The sequence below is a fragment of the Coenobita brevimanus genome, chromosome 94, assembly GCF_032717465.1.
Source record: "Coenobita brevimanus isolate Jiangsu-jjx chromosome 94, ASM3271746v2, whole genome shotgun sequence".
Classification (NCBI taxonomy): domain Eukaryota; kingdom Metazoa; phylum Arthropoda; class Malacostraca; order Decapoda; family Coenobitidae; genus Coenobita; species Coenobita brevimanus.
Window position 1 is genome coordinate 32,450,981 of NC_137047.1, and position 14,328 is coordinate 32,465,308.

Sequence of the window (14,328 nt, forward strand, 5' to 3'; positions counted from 1 at the left end):
AGAGAAAGCGTATGATAGAATTGATAGGGAGGCTTTGTGGACTGTTTTAAGATTGTATGGACTTGATGGTAAGTTACTAAAAGGGGTGAAAAGTTTTTATGTAAATATTAGAGCGTGTGTAAGAGTGGGAAATGCTGTGAGTGATTGGTTTCCAGTGATAGTGTGGCTGTGACGGGGATGTGTGATGTCGCCTTGATTGTTTAATATTTATATGGATGGTGTTGTAAGGGAGGTGAATGCAAGAGTTTTAGGTGGAGGTCTGAGTCTGGTGAATGTTGATGATGGAGAATAGAATCTGAAGCAGCTGCTGTTTGCATATGATACTACAATGGTGGCTGATTCAGAGGAGAGATTGAGACAGTTGGTAGAGGAGTTTGGAAGGGTGTGTGAAAGGGGGAAATTGAAAGTGAATGAGAATAAGAGTAAAGTGATGAAGTGTACAAGGTTGGTAGATGGTAGGGGGATGAATATAGTTTTGAACAGTGAGTTGCTTGAGGAGGTAGAATGTTTTAAATATTTAGGGTCACATGTTGCTGTGGATGGAAAAATAGATCAAAAGTGAAGTTTAGAATGAATGAAGTAGGTAAGGTGCTGGGAGGAATGAAAAAAGTGTTTAGATGTCGTTTGCTTAGAATGGATGTAAAGTGAAGGCTGTATGAGGGTGTTGTGGTACCGACTGCGTTATATGGGGCAGAAACATGGAATATGGGTGTAGCAGACAGGAAAAGTTTGAATGTAATGGAGATGAGGTGTCTGAGGAGTATGTGTGGAGTGACGCGTATGGATCGAATGCGAAATGATGAAGTGCGAAGGAGAACTGGAGTTGTTCGGGAGATGGCTGGTAGAGTTGAGCAGAGGGTGTTGCGATGGTTTGGGCATATGGAGAGAATGGATAATGAGCGATTGGTGAAAAAGATAACTAGATCTGATGTGAGAGGTGTAAGGCTGAGAGGGAGACCACGAATAGGATGGATGGACAGTGTGAAGAGAGCGCTGGATGCGAGAGGGATGTCTGTTGAGCAAGGAAGAGTGGCTGTGCGTGACAGAAATAAATGGAAAGAAATTGTGAATGAATAAATGATGACGCAGCCCTGAGGGGATATTCTCCAGCATTTGGTCTGATCAGCTAGTCACGTCAGGTGCGGGTAAGAGGATGGGTCTACTGTACTATGATGTGGCAGGGGTAAACCAGCTCTGCTGTCGGGCCCTGCTGCGGATGTCACTGATTGCACTGCGCAGTTGACCCTTGTGTGGTGTGGTGCGGTGAGGATCTGTCCCTTCTCCCTTTTGGGGCTGCGATGCAAATGAATGTGTTTGAATGGATGAGTAAATGGGGAGTGTGTCGTCCTGTCTCGGCTACCTCCCTTTCCTTGAGGAAAGCAGCCTAGGTATATAGTATATAGATAGAGATTCCTCATACCTTAGCAACAGAATAATGGGAGCAAAAGTGGATGATATATATTCCAATTTCCACTCAGTTAATGCCGGCATGCCACAAGGATCAGTTCTGGCTCCAGCCCAATTCCTATTTCATATTAATGGTCTCTTACCTGACATCGATAATCCCATCCATTCATATTCAGATGACCCAACACTTTACAGTTCATTCACACTTAAACACCCATTTACAGAGTTTAACATCTCTGACCTCACAATTCAGTACAGCAATCTCCATAAATCAAGACTTATCTAAGATCACTGAGTGGGGACAAAGTAACATTGTCCCATTTAACACTAGGAAAAACAAATACTGTATGTACAGTTTACTAACAGGCAGATAATGCCTGATTCCTATCTTACCTTCAATGCTACTGATATACTTATCTCTAAAAGTAATGAAATTCACGGTGTTTCACTTCACAATTCCCTCAGCTGGACAACTCATGATAGATCGTTTGTTAAAACCGCTTGAATGAAACTTGAATTATTTTACCGAGTCCATAACTTCTTCACTGACGAGCAGTTAGCTATAATTTACGAGAGTCATGTGTGCTCTCAGTACGAATATTGGTCACCCTTGTGGAATGGGTGTGAGGAAGTTGCATTAAAACATCTGGACAGAATTTAGAACAAAGCTGATGGAATTATTAATAACCCTGTTATTACAAATGAACTACCTCCCCTATAAGTAAGAAGGAATGTTGCCTCCCTTGCATATTTTAGAGATACTTTTATGGCAAATGCTGAGACGAAGTTGCATCCATTGTGCCACCTTTCCACGCCTTCCCCCACGCTACACGGGCATCTCGTATAGCTCATGACTGGACTGTCACACTGCCATATGGCAGAACAACTACCTATCAGAATTCTTTTATTCGCCGAACTACATCTCTTTGGAACTCGCTTCTCCAGTGTGGTTTCCCCCCAAACTTCAACTTACGGCTGTTCAAGTCCAACTGTTGCAGATTGTTTATGACGGAAGGACACATATAATTTGGTATGTGGATATTTTTTGTTCATTTGTTTTACCTTCCTCTGATTTACCTCACTCTGTCAGAGTGAGAGACTAACGAGGAGAGTGTATGTGAGTGAGGTGGAGGGGGAGAGAGGGAAAGGAAGGCCAAGGATGAGATGGAGGGATGGAGTGGAGAGGAATATGAGAGAGCGGTGTGTGAATTCAGAGCAGGGCAGTGAAATGGCAGGGGACAGGATGACGTGGAGGCGATTTGTTTTTTGGCCACCCCGTATTGGATTAAGGCGTCTGGCAATATATATATATATATATATATATATATATATATATATATATATATATATATATATATATATACAGAGAGAGAGAGAGAGAGGTGTTTGTGTGTGTGTGTGTGTGTGCTCCCTACGTTATCAACAAGTGGGTTGGTGTAGGGTTAGTGCCCCTCCCCGTAAAACCAATAACTCATAGTCAAATGGCCACCCCTTACGGGATTAAGGCGTCTGGCAATAAATAAATATATATATATATATATATATATATATATATATATATATATATATATATATATATATATATATATATATATATATGTAGATATAGATATATATATATGATCATCAGCCGTTTGAGTATCCAGTGCAGGACCGGCCTATCCCGACCGAAGTCGGGACGATACGGCCAATATATCTCTACCAAGTGGCTTAGGCTGTCCAGTAGAGATTGTATGTAGTGTGAGAAGTGCTTGTAAGTGTAATTCTAGTGTTGGAGTGGCTTTGGATGTGTGTGTAGTCTGTGAACCAAGTGTAATCGGCCCAAGCAAGCCGACTGGGTGCAAGCATACTTCATAGTAAGCGACACTGGTTTTATATATATATATATATATATATATATATATATATATATATATATATATATCTATCTATATATATATATATATATATATATATATAGATAGATAGATAGATAGATAGATAGATAGATAGATAGATAGATAGATAGATAGAGAGATATATATAGATATAGATATAGATATATAGATATAGATGTAGATAGATAGATAGATACACACACACACACACACACACACACACACACACACACACACACACACACACACACACACACTACACATACAGTCTCAGGTAAAGTGACGAACTTGTCCCGCACATCGGCCTCAACCCAAAAAAGTGAATTCAAGGTGTTCCGTCATGTAATTCTCTAAAATATATTAGACCTCCCCTCCCTCCCCCCTCAACACACACACACACACACACACACACACACACACACACACACACACACACACACACACACACACACACATTTTCATACAAAACCCTTTTGGCAGATAATTCTCTCTCTCTCTCTCTCTCTCTCTCTCTCTCTCTCAAAATTCAGGAGGTCGGTGCTGGCCTCAGTAATGGACAATAACACTCGCCGCCACCGGGTGCAGGCTAGAAATAAAAGTATAAAAACAGATGGAGCTCACGAGATGTGCGAGAAATATTCGCTTGGTCCTGGGGGTGTAGGAGGGAAGCAGTTTGGGGGGAGAGATGAAGGAAAAGCTAGATTCATGGAAGGAAGGAAAGTGGGAAGAAGTGGAGAAAGAAAGTGCAGGGAAAGTGAGAATTAAAGGAGTGAAGCAGAGAGGGGAGGAAAGGGGAACGAGAGAGAAATGGCGATGAAAGGGAAAGAGGAGACTGGAGAAGTGGATGGGTGAGCGTGGAAGAGAGAATGACATAAGTTCAGATTCAGGGGCAAGAGCAAGATGAAGGAGAAAGGCGAAGGAGGAAGGGTGAATCAATGGGGAAGGATTGTAGAGGTAAATTAGAAGAAAGAGGAGAGTATGAAGGGGAAAGACGGAAGATGTGATAAGTCAGGAAAAGAAGGGTAACCGTAGAGATTAGGAGGAGGAGGAGGATGCATATTCTGAGAACAAACACAGGAGAGAGAGAGAGAGAGAGATGCATATTCTGAGAACAAACACAGGAGAGAGAGAGAGAGAGAGAGAGAGAGAGAGAGAGAGAGAGAGAGAGAGAGAGAGAGAGAGAGAGAGAGAGAGAGAGAATCAAACCATGGAACAGAATGAGAGAAGGGGAAGAGAGGAAAAGAAGAAGAGAGGAAGGGAACAATAATAATAATGACGAAATGAAAAAAAAGAGGAAAGGAAGAGTAATAACGATAAGGAAAATCTATCTATCTCTTGCCAGACGCCTTAATCCCTTATACGGGGTGGTCACAAACAAATCGCCTCCACGTCGCCCTGTCCCCCGCCATTTCACTGCCCTGCTCCCATCTCACACACCCCTCTCTTATATACCTCTCCACTTCATCCCTCCATCTCATCCTCGGCGTCCCCCTCCCTCTCCCCCCCTCCACCTCACTCACATACACTCTCCTCGTCAGTCTCTCACCCTCCATCCTCTCCACATGGCCTCAGTGTGTTCCTCCTAACGCTTCCTATCACATCCACATCCACACCACAACGCTCCTTTATATCCTCATTTGTCAGCCTGTCTCTCCATGTGACTCCACAGGCTCCTCTTAAATAACTCATTTCCACTGCTCTCACTCTTGACTTGTGTCCTTCCAACATCGTCCAAGCTTCGCTTCCTTACGTCAGAGTTGGTATCACAATACTGTAATGTAGTAACTTTGTCACTTCCATGCTCACTTCCATGTTTCTTATCTCTGCTTTCAAGGAACCAGCAACCTTTCTTCCCTGCTGTACCCTTTCAAGCACTTCACCCTCCAAACTTAAATCATTACTCATCACACTACCCAAATACTTAAACGTACTCACATTTTCCATTTCCTCACCATCCAACCTCACTGTTCAATCACTGACTTCACCTCTCTCAAAGACCATCACTTTACTCTTCCCTACATTCACCTTTTGATTCCGTTTCCTACACACTTTCACAAACTTATCCACCAAGCCTTGCAGCTCCCCTTCGTCTTCACTTAACAACACAGTATCATCAGCAAATAACAATACATGGAGTTTCCAAACACTTCCCTCTCTCACCAAGGCCACTCCAATACCCACTGCCCTACCTTGCACCTCTTTTATTACCTCATCCATGTACAGATTGAACAACCATGGAGACATGACACATCCCTGTTTCAACCCAACCTTCAAAGAGAAAAATTCACTCAGTTCACCATCCACACACACTGCAGCCTTAGCACCATCATACATACTCTTCACAGTATTCAACAACTTCCCATCTACTCCATATAATTCTAATACTATCCACAATCCTTGTCTATCCACCCTGTCATATGTTTTCTCCAAATCCATGAAAGCCATATACAACTTCTTTCCCTTCTCTAGAAACTTTTCCACTAAAGATCTAAGAATGAATATCTGATCTACACAACCTCTTCCCTTCCTAAAGCCTCTCTGTTCTTCTCCAACTAATTCCTCTGTTATTTACCTAACTCTGTCACTAAGTATCCTACCATACACTTTTCCTACTACACCAAGAAGAAGAATCCTCCTTTGATTACCACACACTTCTTTTTCCCCTTTTCTTTTGTACAAGGTAATAATTATACCTGACTTCCAATCCTCCTGAACTCTACCTTCCTCCCAGGCCAATCTGCACATTTTCCACATCCATTCTACTACTATCTCTCCCCCATACGTCAGCATTTCACCACACGCTCCATCAATTCCTGGGGCTTTCCCCAATTTGACTTTCTTCATTGCTTTCACAACTTCTATCCTACTGATTTCTTCCTGTCTTCTCACCTCCTTCCTTCTCTCAGCCATTCCCCAGCCACTTATACTCGCATTACTTCCATTCTCTCTGTTCAACAATTCCTTAAAATGTTCTCTCCATCTGCTCACTTTTTCTCCCTTCTCCATTAGTAATCTACCATTTTTATCTTTCACTCCCCTACTAACTTCACTGCCACCCTGTCTTACTCTCTTCACCTCTTTCCAGAACATTTTCTTACAGTCCCTCCACTTTACTCTTAAATTCCTTCCAAATTCCTCATTCACTCTCTTCTTACTCTCTCTTACTAATCTTTTCACCTCTCTCATCCTTTCTATATATAACTCTCTTTTCCGCCTCTCAACTTCTTCCACACCCCTATTTCTCATCCATTCATTGTATACTTTCTTCTTTTGTGGCACAACCTGTCTTACCTCTTCATTCAACCACGCTGTTCCTTGCACCCCCTTCCGTCTTCTCTTCACCCCACACACCACATCACATGCTGCACGTATTTCTTCTGTGAGTATCTTGCACATACCTTCCACGTCCCCCATCTGCTCCAATTCATATTTACCCAATCGTTCCTCCACTTCTCTCTTATATTCTGCCTTTTTCTCATCCTTTTGTAACCTTTCCACTCCCCTTGCCACTACTATTTCCTCCCGTCCTTCCCTTCTACTATTTCTCCATCTTACTTGGATCTTGATTCTGGCCACCACCAAGTAGTGGTCAGAAAGTCCACTGCCTAACCTCTATAATAATAATAATAATAACAATAATAATAATGATGATGATAATAATAATAACAAATAATAATAATAATAATAATAATAATAATAATGATAATAATAATAATAATAACAAAAATCCATCCATCCATCCATCATCCAATCCTACATTGCCCCATAAGGAGTGTAGGAGCCCAGGGCTAGGCAGTTGGTCCCCACATTTAAGATGAGAGTGACCAGCCTCACTCATCCCTGAGTGGCATTACACGAGCAATCAACCTCAACCATCCCTTGGATATAAACCTTCACCGGCTCAACCCGATTGGAGCGCAATAATTACCCACTAAAACCACCAGGCGCCAAAAAATAATAAAAATAAATAATAATAATAATAATAATAATAATAATAATAATGAAAAGGAGCACACAATCGAAGTAACAGATGAGGGTAGAAAGGAAGACAGATAAAGCTAGGAAGGGAGAGGGAGGCATAGCAAACCATTAGAAGGAGGCAGGGAGTAAATTGTGGCAGGGAAGGGAAGGAGGAAACACTTCCATTCAGGGTGAGAAGTACGCGTGCGAGGGGGAAGGGGAGATGGGGGAAAGAACGAAAAATAAAGAAGAAAGAGACGGAGGCAAGATGAAATGAACAGTGACAAGAAACAAAATCAAGGAGAGGAAAGAAGGAAATGGATCATTGGGAGTGAGGAATACATTGAGGAAAGAAAAACATAGAGGACTGGGAGGAAGAAAGAGGGACTGGGGTGAGTACAATTCAAGAGTTGCAAGGAAGGGAAACAGGAGGGAAGAGCACCAGGTAAGGGGATAGAAAAGAGGAAGTGAATGGCGAGTAGTTCTGCTGGCTGTTGTACCGTAAGTGGTGTGTGTGTGTGTGTGTGTGAGAGAGAGAGAGAGAGAGAGAGAGAGAGAGAGAGAGAGAGAGAGAGAGAGGTGAGTCCCAAAGGATTAATTTTCAGAGTGAATGGAAAGACAGAGGGAGGAGAGAGGAGAAAAGAGAAGGAAAGGGAAGAAAAGGAGAGGAAGGGGTATAGGAGGGAAGAGAGGCGAGGGATAGGTGAGGAGAGGAAATAAGAGAAGAAGGGGAGCTGAGACCAGTTAAAAGGAGAGGAAGGAAGGGGAGGAAGAGAATGGGAGGGGAAGTAGGGTAGGTAACATATGATAGCCTCCCTTCCCCCCTACCTCTTCTATCTTTCCTTGAGTTCCCCCCTTCCTCTCTGAAGTGACTAAAAACTCCCGTTATTAACCACTCAGTAAAGTATCGTTTTTTTTTTTTTTCACTGCTACCATTAGGCTGTCTTAATGAGCTTAGGCTAAGTAAAATAAAAAAAAAAGTGAAGTAATCATTAACAGGTCCTGTGGTTGTGGCAGCCTCTCACAGGATGCAGGGTCAAGCAATGGCCAGGTACTCATAAGAAGACAGATACTTAGAGACACACACAAATAGATATTTAGACAAAGAGAAAAAAGTAATACTCGCCTTAGTAAGAGAACATTTGCTTTTAATTCTTGATATATAATTTTATCTAGTTTGGAAAAAACACATTTCATCTCATGGTTTTATAAAGGCTCTGCCGTGGCATTAGCAATGACTCTCAGTTCAAAGAATCTAAGCAGAATAGTAAACGATTAGATGGACAATTAACACGTTCTTGGATTCAGGGGTAGTCTTTATGGGAAGGGGAATAACTGCCTCACTTTTATTTCCAGTATTTATTTGTCTCAGTATCACTTTTTTTTCCATGAGAATCTATCACTTCTTACAAAACTTATATGTCCTACCTCTCTACGCCTATTTCTTATACCTTCATTTTGCTTGTTTTGCTCGTTCCAGTAATACGATAACAACAGTAACCAATGGTGGACCTGAGAACGTCTGTGAACCACGTCGGAGGCACGGGGGGAAGGGAGGGAGGGGTTCAAGTAGCACTTAACCGAAGGTCGTACTAAAAGTTCTTTAAACAGTTATGAAACTTGACGAAGATCTTCAACATAAAAATAAACGGAAATCAAGGAAATTTTTTCACATATAAGAAACCAGAGTAACGAGCCAAGTGGTTTCCCTTAGCCTAGGAAACCATTTACTTCGTTGGCTGGTACTTATATAACCAACAAATGGACGTCTTGGAGTGTAGGGGTGATTTAGGATATGTTACTGACATAATGACACTCACGGGAGCGCAAATGATCGTTTTCTCATTAAGGATATAATCTGCCCCTTTCTTACCGATAATCAATCATCCACATGAAGTGAGATGAGACCATGGGGTAATAGTGTCAACTTACGGAAACATGCTGTAGAAGCTTGAGCTTGGTACGACGATATATTCTATTTTGATCGAATATTTCTTTCTGCAGGGCATTTCATTATATATCAGGAGGATGTTAAGAAGCCCAAGTGAAAACGTCCATGGTCACATCTTGAAACTGCTTAAAGGAAGAAAGACTCAGCTGGTCCTTTCATGACTTTGTTGTGGCATAATCAAGTCTGAGCTACTACTCTGCTTATTAGAAAGGGCAATTGCGAAAGGACTTTGACAAAGAGATATTTTAATTTCCTTCGAGAATAGCACAAGGTCAAGGAATTATCTCATAGGCAATAAAACAGCGGAGCAAGTTGTTAGATTTGGTCTATGCACCAGAAGAAAACAAAATGGTAACTTGATGTAAAGCAAATACAGAGAAAAAGAAGTTATTTGTCGTAGGAAGAAATAGAACTTTGTCTCAAGTTCTCCAAGAATGCTCCTCGAGTAAGCTTTAAAACCGACAAAGACCACTATTTATGTGTGAGTCCTTAGACAATGTGTCATTTGCAGTTCATTAAGTGCAGGTACGCTTTGTGTTTCCACTTCTACCAAGTGAATTCTTTGGGCAAGAAGTAACTGGCAACTCCTCTGGTGTTGGAGGGAGGTGGTGAAACACTCAGGAAGCCAGTGCTTGCCCAGAAACGAGAATGGGACCATATGTTCCCGTCTCTCCGAGCTTGCAGATCCCTCTTTTTTCGTATGCATTACCCTTTGCCCTGTTATTTTCCTAGAGTCGAGTTTTCATGCCTGGAAAGTACTGCTCAAGGGACAAGGGACGAGAGGGTCCGTATCATTGCATGGAGGCAGGATAATGTCCCAAATAACACGATTTGTGAATGTACTGGACGTGCAAAGTCGGCCGTCATGAAGATCCTTGCTGCAGCGCGCAGCCTGCCAGCTGATGTCGTACCAGAGCAAAGCAAGGCTGTGGAAAGAAGAGGACGACTTCCAGAGGTACAAATACGCTTCTGAAGAGGAATGTAATAAAGAATTCTCGACTGACAGCAGCAGAATTGAAGAGAATGATCCCCAACTGTTAAAAGACGTCACAGTTCGAACTATCTGACTCCGCTTGCAGAAGGAGCTGGGTTTGCCAAGCCGCACCGCAGCCAAGAAACCGTTTCTCACTGACCACATGAAGAAGCAGCGCATTCAGTTTGCCAAGAAGTATGCACGCTGGACATTGGGTGAGTTGAGAAAAGTTATGTTTTCCGATGAAAGCATATTTCAAGTGTTCCATGCGTTCTGTCAAGGTTCGTCGCCCTGCCTCCCGTAGTCGATATGACCCTGCTTACACGATGCTGACTGTTAAGCACCCACAATCAGTAATTGTATGGGGGTGTTTCTCAGGTGAAATGGGAAGGGGAGGCCTCTACTTTCATCCTAAGAACTTGATGATGAATGGTGGCTGGTACATTCAAGTTCTGAAAGATCATTTGTTAAACGTTTTTGCTATTCATGGATGCGACTTTTTCGTGCACGATTCACCTCCATGTCACAAGTCAAGAAAGGTGACAAAATGGCTCCAGGATAATAGGATTGAGGTCCTCGACTGGCCTGGCAACAGTCCGGATCTAAAGCCGAAAGAAAAACTGCTGGGCAAAGATGAAGAAAATCATGGCAGAGAAGAAGACACCTAATCTGGGCAACCTCAAGACTGAACTGACAAATGTTTGGTGCAAAGAAATGTCTAGATTACTTTGGAGACCTAAGTGATTCCTTGCCAAAACGCATCCTACTTGTCCTGAAAAACAAGGGAAACATGATTTCATATTGATGAATGGCATTTCATGAACAAACACTGTGATATGATTTCTGTGTTTTTTAATACCTTGTGGGGGGGGGTGTCCTAAGTCAATTTGCGGTAGCTGTACAAGGAAAGAGGACGCACAATTTCTTTAAATTAAGTCTGCGTACATGAAATTTGTACAAATTCACTGGGTGCATCAATTTTAATGGTGTTAGTGTCTGTAAGATCTGACATTTTACATGAATGGCAAAGAACATTAGCTTCTTTTTTCGTGATTTTAAAGTTTCACTTTTGGCATGGAAAACTCTTCTGTTATTGGTAATTAATCGGCAAGATTTTTTTTAGACGCAGACAATTTTGCTAGTCATCATTTGTTCATCCAGATACCTTCATTTATCCTTACCATTTTGTAGAAAATCATCTGAATGACTAGAATAATTAACCTTAAAAAAAGACACTTAAAATGCTCTTTTTAATTATATTTTCTTACTATTTACCTAGATTTGTCTAACATTCTCCAAAAGCAACTTTTATATTGACCCTTTAACACGTTAAATTTTCAAGCTAAACTTAATTTTATGTGACTGTTGCCCAATGAGATTTGAACTATGTCATTTAAAATCAGAACTGATTAGCTTAATCCCAGGTCACTAAGCTTCTGATGGGGCAAAAAATTTTCTGGTGATGCAAAAATGGATCATCACATTTTGGAAACCGTCGGCTATGCTGCAAACCATGGCTAATAAGAATTTTCTGTAGAACTGCAAACCGCACCTTAGAGAGAGCGCTCCTGTGAGTTGTGGGTGTTAATTTGGCGTGGGACATGGTCAGGGGAGAGGAAACGACGCTGGTGGACGGTATGTGGCCTGGTAAGAAAGGAAGACTCTTCTGGTTTTCGCATGGAAGCAAAAGAAAGCACAGTGTAGGCTTTTTTTACAGTTATTTGTTCATTGTATTTTATAGGGATTTTTGGTTAATTATAGATCATATTTCCTATATTCGTGACAAATTATTATAAATGAATAACGTATACATTCATATTTATATAGGTGTTAAGGTGAACAAAAGAAGCACGGTTTTGGCCTGTTAACATCTTCAGTGAGATGTTGTGTTTTATTCTTGCTACCATCAGATGATTTTATGCAGCTAAGGGAATAACTTACATTGTAAAGGGACGAGAATCACTCTCCATTCCCCCCTTCACTGAGAACATACAACAGCTGTTTCTTCACACTAAGCACAAAAATTCGTACGCTGGTATAATTATTTTTCCGTTTCAGTACTTCACGGTACTGTGATATGAAGACACATACTCAAAGGTGTTACCGACATATCCTTTTTCTAGGAATAAAAATAGCTGTAGAATCCGGGTTGCTCATATTCAGTTTCATTTTAAATCAGTCTGTTTGCCACATGTGTGGGGGCTCACAAACTGCCAGACTTCCACGGAAATGTTGGGAATGTCGACGGAACCGAACATTAATCCCACGTTCACGAGAAATTTGACCAGTGGGACAGTGCAATAAAGTGACAGATTGGCGACCCGGTGAACGCTTATTGGTAACCTACTAGGAAAATATGAGGCTCGTAACTCCCCCATGGCACTAACATTTGTAATTTTATCCATTCTTCCTTGTGACGATTTTATTCAGCTTAAGGAGAGAACAGGTCGTGGTGGGGTCATGGCGGTTGGTTCTCACCCTGTCTTGATATATCGTCTCTAAAACTTAAGCAATATTGTTTTGACGTTGAACGACTGAAAGGAAAAATACGTTATCTGAGCGAAGAGCCTAATAATTTTGCTTGCAGATACGGGATAATGGTATAGAAATTATAAAATGAACCGGAAAAGGTAGTTCACATTAGGCAAGAATCTTGAAAATTCTGTAAGCCAAATGGTGTCAGTATGAATTTAGATTCTGCAAATCCCATCAAGCCCTTCAGTACAGGGTCGTATTATGCAATTGTCTTGCTTCCTCGAGGCGCCCTTATTTAGCTTAGGAGTCATTGTTGAACTTCATGGATAGATATACCTGTATTAATGACGTCACTACTGTAGGGCTGTTCGTCTGGTAGTAGCAATACTTAAATAAGAGTATTGTCAATGGGGTAAGCATTTACCGGATATTGTAACAACCATCTTCTGCAAGCTTTATATGTGGACTGATCTTAACACGTTCAAGCTGTATTCTACGAGTATTGAAGGTTAACTGATGCATAAGGTCGAGGAACACAACTTTCTGTCACCGGGGAAGTGACCCGACCCCACCCAATACTTCACTCGTGAGCTTACTGTATGGGTGGCAGGCTTTTGGAGTGAAGGGTGAAAAATGCTTGTAGAAGTGTGCTGTTGTAGTCATTTTTGTACATTCTCAAGAGATCCTTGAATGTGTATGAACTTGTGAAAATACATGAAAGGTTATACCACTGCATCATTCAAAGTGTCCCTCTCCAGGTGGGACTGAGCCCAAACCAGGCAAATTAACAGACATACGTACATGTTACCACCCCGACCGACATAAGAATCATTTACCGGAGATTAAGCTGTTAAGCACAAATGCATCAACTGAACAGTTGCCAAGCCGCAGGTAATGATGAACTGTATCTCGCAGCTGAATAACACGATTGTGTTCGTATACCTAACAGTTATATTGAGCTATTAAGGCCTCTTACAGATTCAGGTGGAAGCGGTAAACTGAAAGTCAGCTCGGCAGGCTCTCAAGAACAATCAGGGTGTTACATGTTTCAAATCTAACAGCCAGCTAATATATTCTCCCCCTGAGGTTCCTCTCAGTTAAGAATCATGAATTACTGACTGTAGCTAAATTCTTTAACTACGACTTAAACCTCGACAGGGAAGGCAAACACTCAATTTCTACGAATATTTTCAAAGCACGAGACCAAGATACATGTCTAAATTCACTCTAGAGTTTATGACTGGCTCTATAATGTGGGATGCTGGCAGTCCACAGTTAATTACCACAGATCTCCGTTACAATTAGGCGAAACTTAGGGGTGTGCCTCCCACTCTCGGTTATGTCTTAAGCACGGCTATATCCATGACAGTTACGATCAGTCGGCAAGGCTAAATGATACTTCGTGAGTTGTTTTAGAAAAAGGAAAGTACCATTCGTTTGCGGTGGCGACTAACGTGTTCACCAGGAAACTGACAGTAACTGAACAAACTGCATACGAGTAAGTTGCACAATATGAACAGGCGTGTGTGTGTGGTTGGCGGGGGGGGGGGTGAGGAAGGCTGAGGGACAGAAAGGAAGATGGGAAGTGGGGTGTTAAAAGGTGTATACCGCAATTGAGCGTGAGTTTGAGATGAATACGAACGAAGGAATACGAGACATAGCTGAAAAGAACGAATAGGCAGAGA